The following is a 6,891-nucleotide window of genomic DNA, read 5'->3' on the forward strand; positions in this document are numbered from 1 at the left end:
CGCCGGCTGCGGCTAGAGCTGTCGGCCTGTGCTCGGGCGGGCGGGCGGGCGGCCGGGGCGGGGGCGCGGCGCTGCTCCTCCTCCTCGGTAATCCTCCTCCCGCTCCGCCGGCTCCTCCCGGGCTCCCGGTCTGCCGCGCCGGCTCCCGACGCCGCCGCCCGCCCGCCCGGCGGCACCGCCCCCCGCCCGCTTTGAGGCCTCCCATTGGCCGCCGCCTGCAGGCCCCCTCGGCCCCGCCCCGCGATTGGGCGCGGGCGCCGTCCATCCCGCCGCCCCGCGGGGCTCCGGGCTCAGCCGGTGCGCTGTTCCCAGGCCCCGCGGCGCGCGAGAGCGGCGCGTCCCGGAGGGGTTCGGGCACCCTTCCCCGGGAGGGGACTGCGGGGCGCGGGGGCGCGGCGTCTGGCGACCTCGAGGGAGGTGCAGCCTACCTGGACCCGCGCTCTGGGAGGGCCGGCGCCGCCCTCCGCGGACTCGTTTAACCCCTCTGGCTGGAATAAGTTAAAAACCCCGAGTCCAGCTCCGAGCGGCCCCCTCGCGCCTTCACGACCCTGCCCGGCCTTCCACTCTCCGTATCAGGGAGAGACGCGCCCGCCCGGCGCTCGGATCTCGGCGCCGCCGGAGCCCGAGTGTCGCCGGCCGAGGAGACACAGCCAGCCGCCGTGCGCGCTGCGCGGGCACCTGCCCCAAAACGCAGCAGAATCGCCGACTGCCTCGCTGTGTTCAGAAGAGGACGGTAGGAGGGGCGAGATCCGACTGCGTGCCGTCCTGGGAGGGCGCTCCCGGACCACTCAGGCGGCTCCCCTACTGTGTGCGGGCCTGGGAGGGCGCCCCCGGAGCGCCCAGGCGGTGCCCCTACTGTGTGCCGGTCTGGGAGGGGGGCGTCCCAGGACTGCCCAGAAGGTGCCCCTACTGTGTTCAGCCCGGGGAGGGCGCCCAGGGACAACCCTGGCAAAGCCCCTGCCCCCCAGGGCTGGGGTGGGAGGTGGCACGGAGAAATGTACAAATAAATGGAACGTTAAGATGAGGTCAGGAAGGTGCCAGCGCGCAGGAATGCTGCAGAGATGAAAACTTTCGGAGCTTGGTGGCGGGTGGCCAGGGTGGGGGGAGTGGGGAGGTGTTAGGAGAGGTGAGAAGTCCAGATGCCCCAGGCCCAGCCCCGAGTTGGCCCGCCCCGCCCCAGGCAATCCTCAGCCTAGAGCAGGAATGCCTTTGGATCTTCATGTGGAGGAGGAGGAAATGAAGTTTTTATATACCCATCTTTTTCTACGTTCCTAGGAAATGTTGATCACCCAGGAGGAAGCACTACCTGAAACTAAATTGTTCGACACTTGAATTGGTTGCTGAAAAATTTGAGGAAGTCTTAAGAGAAGACTTGTTTTGGCTACAGTGGAATTGGCTCTGTGTAATCAGACAGTGGGAGTCACAACCTCTAAGCAGGAGTAGACCGGTTTAAGTAGTCTCTAACTTACCTTTCAGCCCCACCATAGCATTTCCTGAGCTGGCTTTACCACTGCGGAGCTGGCCAGGCGGTTTCCTGAGACTGGATTCAGGGCCTTCAGTTCCTCTTTCTAGAGGCAGAATTCTTCCTGGAGAGATAAAGTTGCATGTACTTCCCCATCACAAACACTCCCTAGAACAGAACCCTGTGAAAAATTAGAGGCCGTTGCTCCCATGCTGTATTTCTCTGTTATCTAAAGCATGTACACTTCCTACAATCTTTTACATCCCTTTGTAAAATATGGGTATAATATGAGGGAGTGGGTGTGATAAAACACGTCAGAGAGTGTTACAATGGCATGACAAAATTTCTGAGTGCTCCATGTTTGCCAGGCTTCCCAACTGTGGCCCCATTATCAGCACTTACAAGATTGTCACTTATTCATTCAACAAACGCAATACGGAGCTGCTGTAGTGTTCCTGAAAGATGCTAAGAGCAGGGGATCTAAGAACACACAGGACATGGGCCCTGCTCTTCAGGAGCTCACCATCTCACAGGTGGCGATCCTCATACATCTTACACGTTCTACTAGAGGTATGAACAAAATCCCACAGGATCAGTCATGGAAGGACCTTGGCTGGGGGAGCCTAGGGAGGACACAGTTCCCTTCATAACACGTACTTCTCACACTTCACATCGTTGTTCGTTTCTCTGTCTTTCCCACTATTCCGTAAGGGCCTTGACGATCGGAACCACGGCTCCCCCTGCGATTTGACTCCAATGGCTCAGACTGCCTGAGTCAGTGGCTTGGCCCTGAGGTGGCTCTCGCTGCTGCAGCTGCAGTCGCCCATTGTCCGGTAGATGAGGAACTTTGATCTGTTCCTAATGTCCAGTACGGAACGATCTTATAAGGAAGTGTGCCCAGACGCGCGATGATGTCAGCCACAATTCTCTTCCTCTCCCACATTACCATCTTTCTCCTTGCGTTTTGCGAACTAAAGCCCAAATACCTTGGGCCCTTTTGGCCACTACCAAAGTCGGTGGCATTTTTACAAGTGCTTCTACGGCACAGCACAGAGTAATCAGCTGTCTGTGTTTAGGAAAGCCGGCAAGAGTTTCTGATTTCCCAGGGCCCCAGGTCACATGCAGCCCTCCCTCGTCACTGTGTCCACGGCTTCAGGAGACATATACCGAGCCCCTTTGCCATGTCTGACCAATGCTGGATAGTGGGAATGGGGCCCAGGGCCAGCCCCACAAGGTGTCCTCCTTGTAACACACTGTGAGATCTTCAAGGGAAAAAGCTCAGGAATGAGTTTGCATCTTCTTCCCCAAAAACATACTCTAGAAATACTACCAGATTTAATGCTTGTGTCCTTCCTCACCGGTGTTTGCATCAGCCCTCTTGTTTCATGCCTTTTTGGGAAAGGGCAGAAATGGAAATTACCTCCCCTGTTAAGACATCAGTGCAGTATTTTGGCCTTAGGATATCTTACTGGGGAAAAAAATCTTTTTCTATTAAAGCTATAAATTTTGCTGAAGTTCTAGAGAAAAATATCAACTATGAAGTGTGACACTCTATTTACCCGAAAGCTAGAGTGAAGGGTCATGTGTCCATCTTGTCACTGTCCCCTTCCCTCAGGTCCAGGCTTCCTCCCGCCTTGTTCACTTTCTGCCTCTCAAGTCTGTTTGCTCCTGTGCATTTCATTGTGCTCTAAGGGGTTCCTAAAGAAACAAACTCGAGGGAGTAATCCTCTTTACAATTCTGAATCAGCACATCAACTCCTTCTGAAATAATTCCAACATCAGTCTTAACTATTTTTTCTCCCAATGGTGTAAAAAGGCACAGAGTTCAAAGACATACCAGCTGTCTATGCCGTTCCAAGATTTTGAGTTTGTTGGCTGACCTTGGCTAGTACTCATATCTATTTACCTTTGAATTTAGCAAAACAAGAATCTTACTTTCTTAACCCACCACAGCCAGTTTCTCCCTACAAACCATATTTATGGACCATAATAAACCCTAATGGCTATCTAAGTTAATAATGGTTTTGATTCCCACCCTCATTTCCTCTTCCCCTTTTCTACTATCAACCCTCTTTTCAAAAGTATTTCTTTTAAGCTAAATGAATATTCATACATTGCAACAAATGTGTATTGATTTCATATTACCTTCAGGGCGTTCTGATAGACTTGAAGGACCCAAAGAGCTGAACACCAGTGTTTGTGAATGTCATGATAAGGAGCAGGTGCTCGGGACCACTGATGAGTGGTGCCCACAGGGAGAGCGGGACAGCCAACCGCCTGCAGGCAAAACTTGAGCCAAGGGGGAAAAGGTTCATCAAAGATACCAAACCTGCCGAGCAAGGAGGAGAGAAGAGAACACTACCAGCAAGAAGCAGCTCAATGGGCAAAGACACAGGAACGAACAGTGCGAGGCATGCTTGGGAAACAGCTGTGCCCTTTGGCTGAGCACAGGCTTACTCACTTACATAACATATACTTATCTAGTGCTTTGTCTGTGCGAGGTCCCATTTTCTTCTTAGAAGGAAATCATCCCAAGCAGACGAGGATATAGGCAATGCTTCCCTTCCTCTCAAAATGGCAAGCTCTCCCAACAGAAACTTGTTAGGCTGTGGTCTTATAAAATAAAAAAATAAATTTTTTTTTAAAAAAGTGCCAACTTCTGGTGCAATAAAAAAAAAAAAATTAAAAAAAAAAGCCACGGTTAATCACCAGCTCAGAAAGCTGGGCTACTGGATGTGGTTGTGCGCGTTCCAGTAGTCTTGATAAAAAGACAGTACCTATTCCTCTTCAAATGGAACTCAATAGAATAAGGTAAGAGTTATAAAATGATGTAACACCTATTTCCCATAGGAGCCAGAGAAGAAAACTGTTCTAATAAAAAATAAAAATTCTGCAAGGATATGAGGAGGCCTTCTGTGTACTCACTTCTGCTCTGGGGGATGCAGAAGATTCTTATGTACAGGTAACCAGATCATCGTCAAAAACGTATAATATGGCTAAGCTGGGATTTTTACATAGGAAAATTCTAAGAACAGTGCATAGTCAATACATTAAAAATTGCATGTTGTAGAGAGGTGCGCGTGAAGATTTGGAGGGATCGAGAATCGGTGACATATCTTTCAGAAGGGAAGGGTTTCTTGTTTTCTTAATATCTGTTTCACAAATAAGAAATCATCTATGTTGATCTTTGCTGTAATGTTCCCAATCCAGTGTTTCTGCAAGAATCTTCCAAGACACGTGCATTATCTCTCTTCTGATGATCCAAGCTCTTGCCCAAAGCTACTCACATCGTCTTCCCTTTACCTTCCCCAGCCCAGACGCACAGCTAAGCAACTCGTACAAATTGTATCCCTCTGACGGCTGTCTTCCGTCCCCTTACCTCCCCTCACCTCAAAAAGACAAAAAGAAAAAGGCCTAAACTGCATATAATCCAAAAGCATCTTCCCCCTTTGCTCTTGCGTTGGTGGAAACCCAGATCGGGGATGTTTTAGGAGCCCACGTGCTTTGGCATCAGACACCTCTGGCTCTGAATCTGGTTGGGAAGCTTCTTAGATGCATGACTATAGACAAGTGACAATTCAAAGTAAGAAAATCAGGGTAGCCATATATCAAGAGAGTGGTGGTGATGACTCCTTGTGATTTGGGGTATAAAGTGCTCAGCATGGTGACTGCACACAGCGAGTGCTGAAAACACACTGCATCGCCAGTGCTTACCACCTCCTCCTACCCCTTCAAGGTAGGGACTGGCCTTTTATTTCCAGCCCCTCACACAGAACCCGGCACAGGGGAGGGGCTTGGTAAATAGATGATGGATGAATAGAGGACTGGGAGGATCATTACACTGAGAGATAAAGTCCTATATTTGTTTTCCTATTTTCTGCCATAGGAGATGTAAAGTTTATATCTTAATCCTCCAAGTTTTATTCCTACTCGGGACTTAAACAGTATTCATTCACCAGTGTTTTGGGTTCTACTTTTTTTTCTTTTTGACATTTTCTTTTTTTTTTTCAATAGTAATTTTTTATTATGTTATGTTAGTCACCATACAGTACTTTTTAGAAATAACCAAGCAATCATAGTAACAATGTAAGTTCAATTGATCTGTGAGCAGCTGCTATTGCCTACCACTAGATGGCGTCTATCAATAATAACGCTAAAAAGCGCCGCACATAGTCGGCGAGGTAATAATTCTAAAGAAATTAATACAGAAAAGTCATATATATCTGTGTGTATACATATTCACATATATATATTTACCTTTTGCACATTATTTCTCCTTAATATTGGCTATGAATCTAAAGCTGTCTACAGTTTGGCAAACCCTTGCTTTCCTAATTTTAAGTCTCCAGTAATAACATTTGCAGTTGTTATTTTACATATGATTTCTCTTTAATATCGATTTGAATCCAAAGCTGTCTACAGTTTGGCAAACCCTTGCTTTCCTAATCTTAACAGTCTCCTGTAACTACATTTTTAGTTGTTAATTAAATTCTAAGCAGCATCAACGTGCAAGACGTTTCACTGTACCTGGTGACTGCTCTCCACATCTTTCTGCAAAGTTGATGGAAAAATTCACCCTCTGGGAAAAAAGAAGTTAAAAACGAGAGGGAGAAAAGGGAGGGGAAGACAGACCCTTCTGCCGCCTTTGTTGTTCATTCAGTAGGCGACAGGCTGGGTACCAGGGATCTCCAGCATCTTGCAAGGCACTGAAGCTACAGGGATGAAGAGGGTTTACTTTGAGGATGTGCTTGCTAACCCATAAAGAAAAATGTTCAGTCTATAAGAGACAAATGTTTATAGGATGACACTTCAATCGTCAGAGGGGATGGATGTTTCTTAGAGATTGTTAGGACATATACGGGAGAAATAGAGATCAAGAATGTCCTATCAAGACTAGAAGGTTTCTGCTTTCCAATTTTCAGGTGGATTCACAAGACCATGTTTCTTCACGCTGGCATTTGGTTGTCTGTGGCATTTGGGCAAGAAGAGCTGCACTTGGGGCGCCTGGGTGGCTCAGTTGGTTAAGTGTCTGCCTCTGGCTCGGGTCATGATCTCAGGGACCTGGGATCGAGCTCCGAGTCAGGCTCCCTCCTCAGCGGGGAGTCTGCTTGTCTGTCTCCCTCTGCTCCTGCTCTCTGTCTCTCTCTAATAAAGAAATAAAATCTTTAAAAAAAAAAAAAAGAGCTGCATTTGAGCGTTCTTGGGGAGAGACCTTTAAAGGAGAGGAAACAAAAGGAGAGAGTGAAGGGTGAGGAGGCAATCAGACAGAAATAGGAGAAGAATGGCCAAGGAGGAGCAATGTAAATTCTTCCCACAAAATCTGAACATTCAGTCTTTGATATGGACAGACTAAGCCCATAAATTTTAAGATTGAAACAGTAAGTAAGGAGAAAAGGGCCATAAAACAAAATCGAAACACCTTTGGACTC

General features: G+C 48.4%; 1 long non-coding RNA gene across 2 annotated transcripts; it reads left to right on the forward strand.

The window, feature by feature from the left end:
• Nucleotides 1-357: 357 nt before the first annotated feature.
• Nucleotides 358-6,528, forward strand: LOC103661883. Of its 2 annotated transcripts, XR_568301.2 has the most exons (4): nucleotides 358-733; nucleotides 1,276-2,032; nucleotides 4,313-4,424; nucleotides 6,385-6,528. It is a non-coding gene; the product is annotated as an uncharacterized LOC103661883 (long non-coding RNA). The 2 variants fall into 2 exon arrangements; XR_568299.2 differs by having other exon boundaries at nucleotides 1,276-4,424.
• Nucleotides 6,529-6,891: the final 363 nt, after the last annotated feature.

The sequence above is a fragment of the Ursus maritimus genome, unplaced genomic scaffold (genome assembly GCF_017311325.1).
Source record: "Ursus maritimus isolate PB19 unplaced genomic scaffold, ASM1731132v1 scaffold_7, whole genome shotgun sequence".
NCBI classification, from domain to species: domain Eukaryota; kingdom Metazoa; phylum Chordata; class Mammalia; order Carnivora; family Ursidae; genus Ursus; species Ursus maritimus.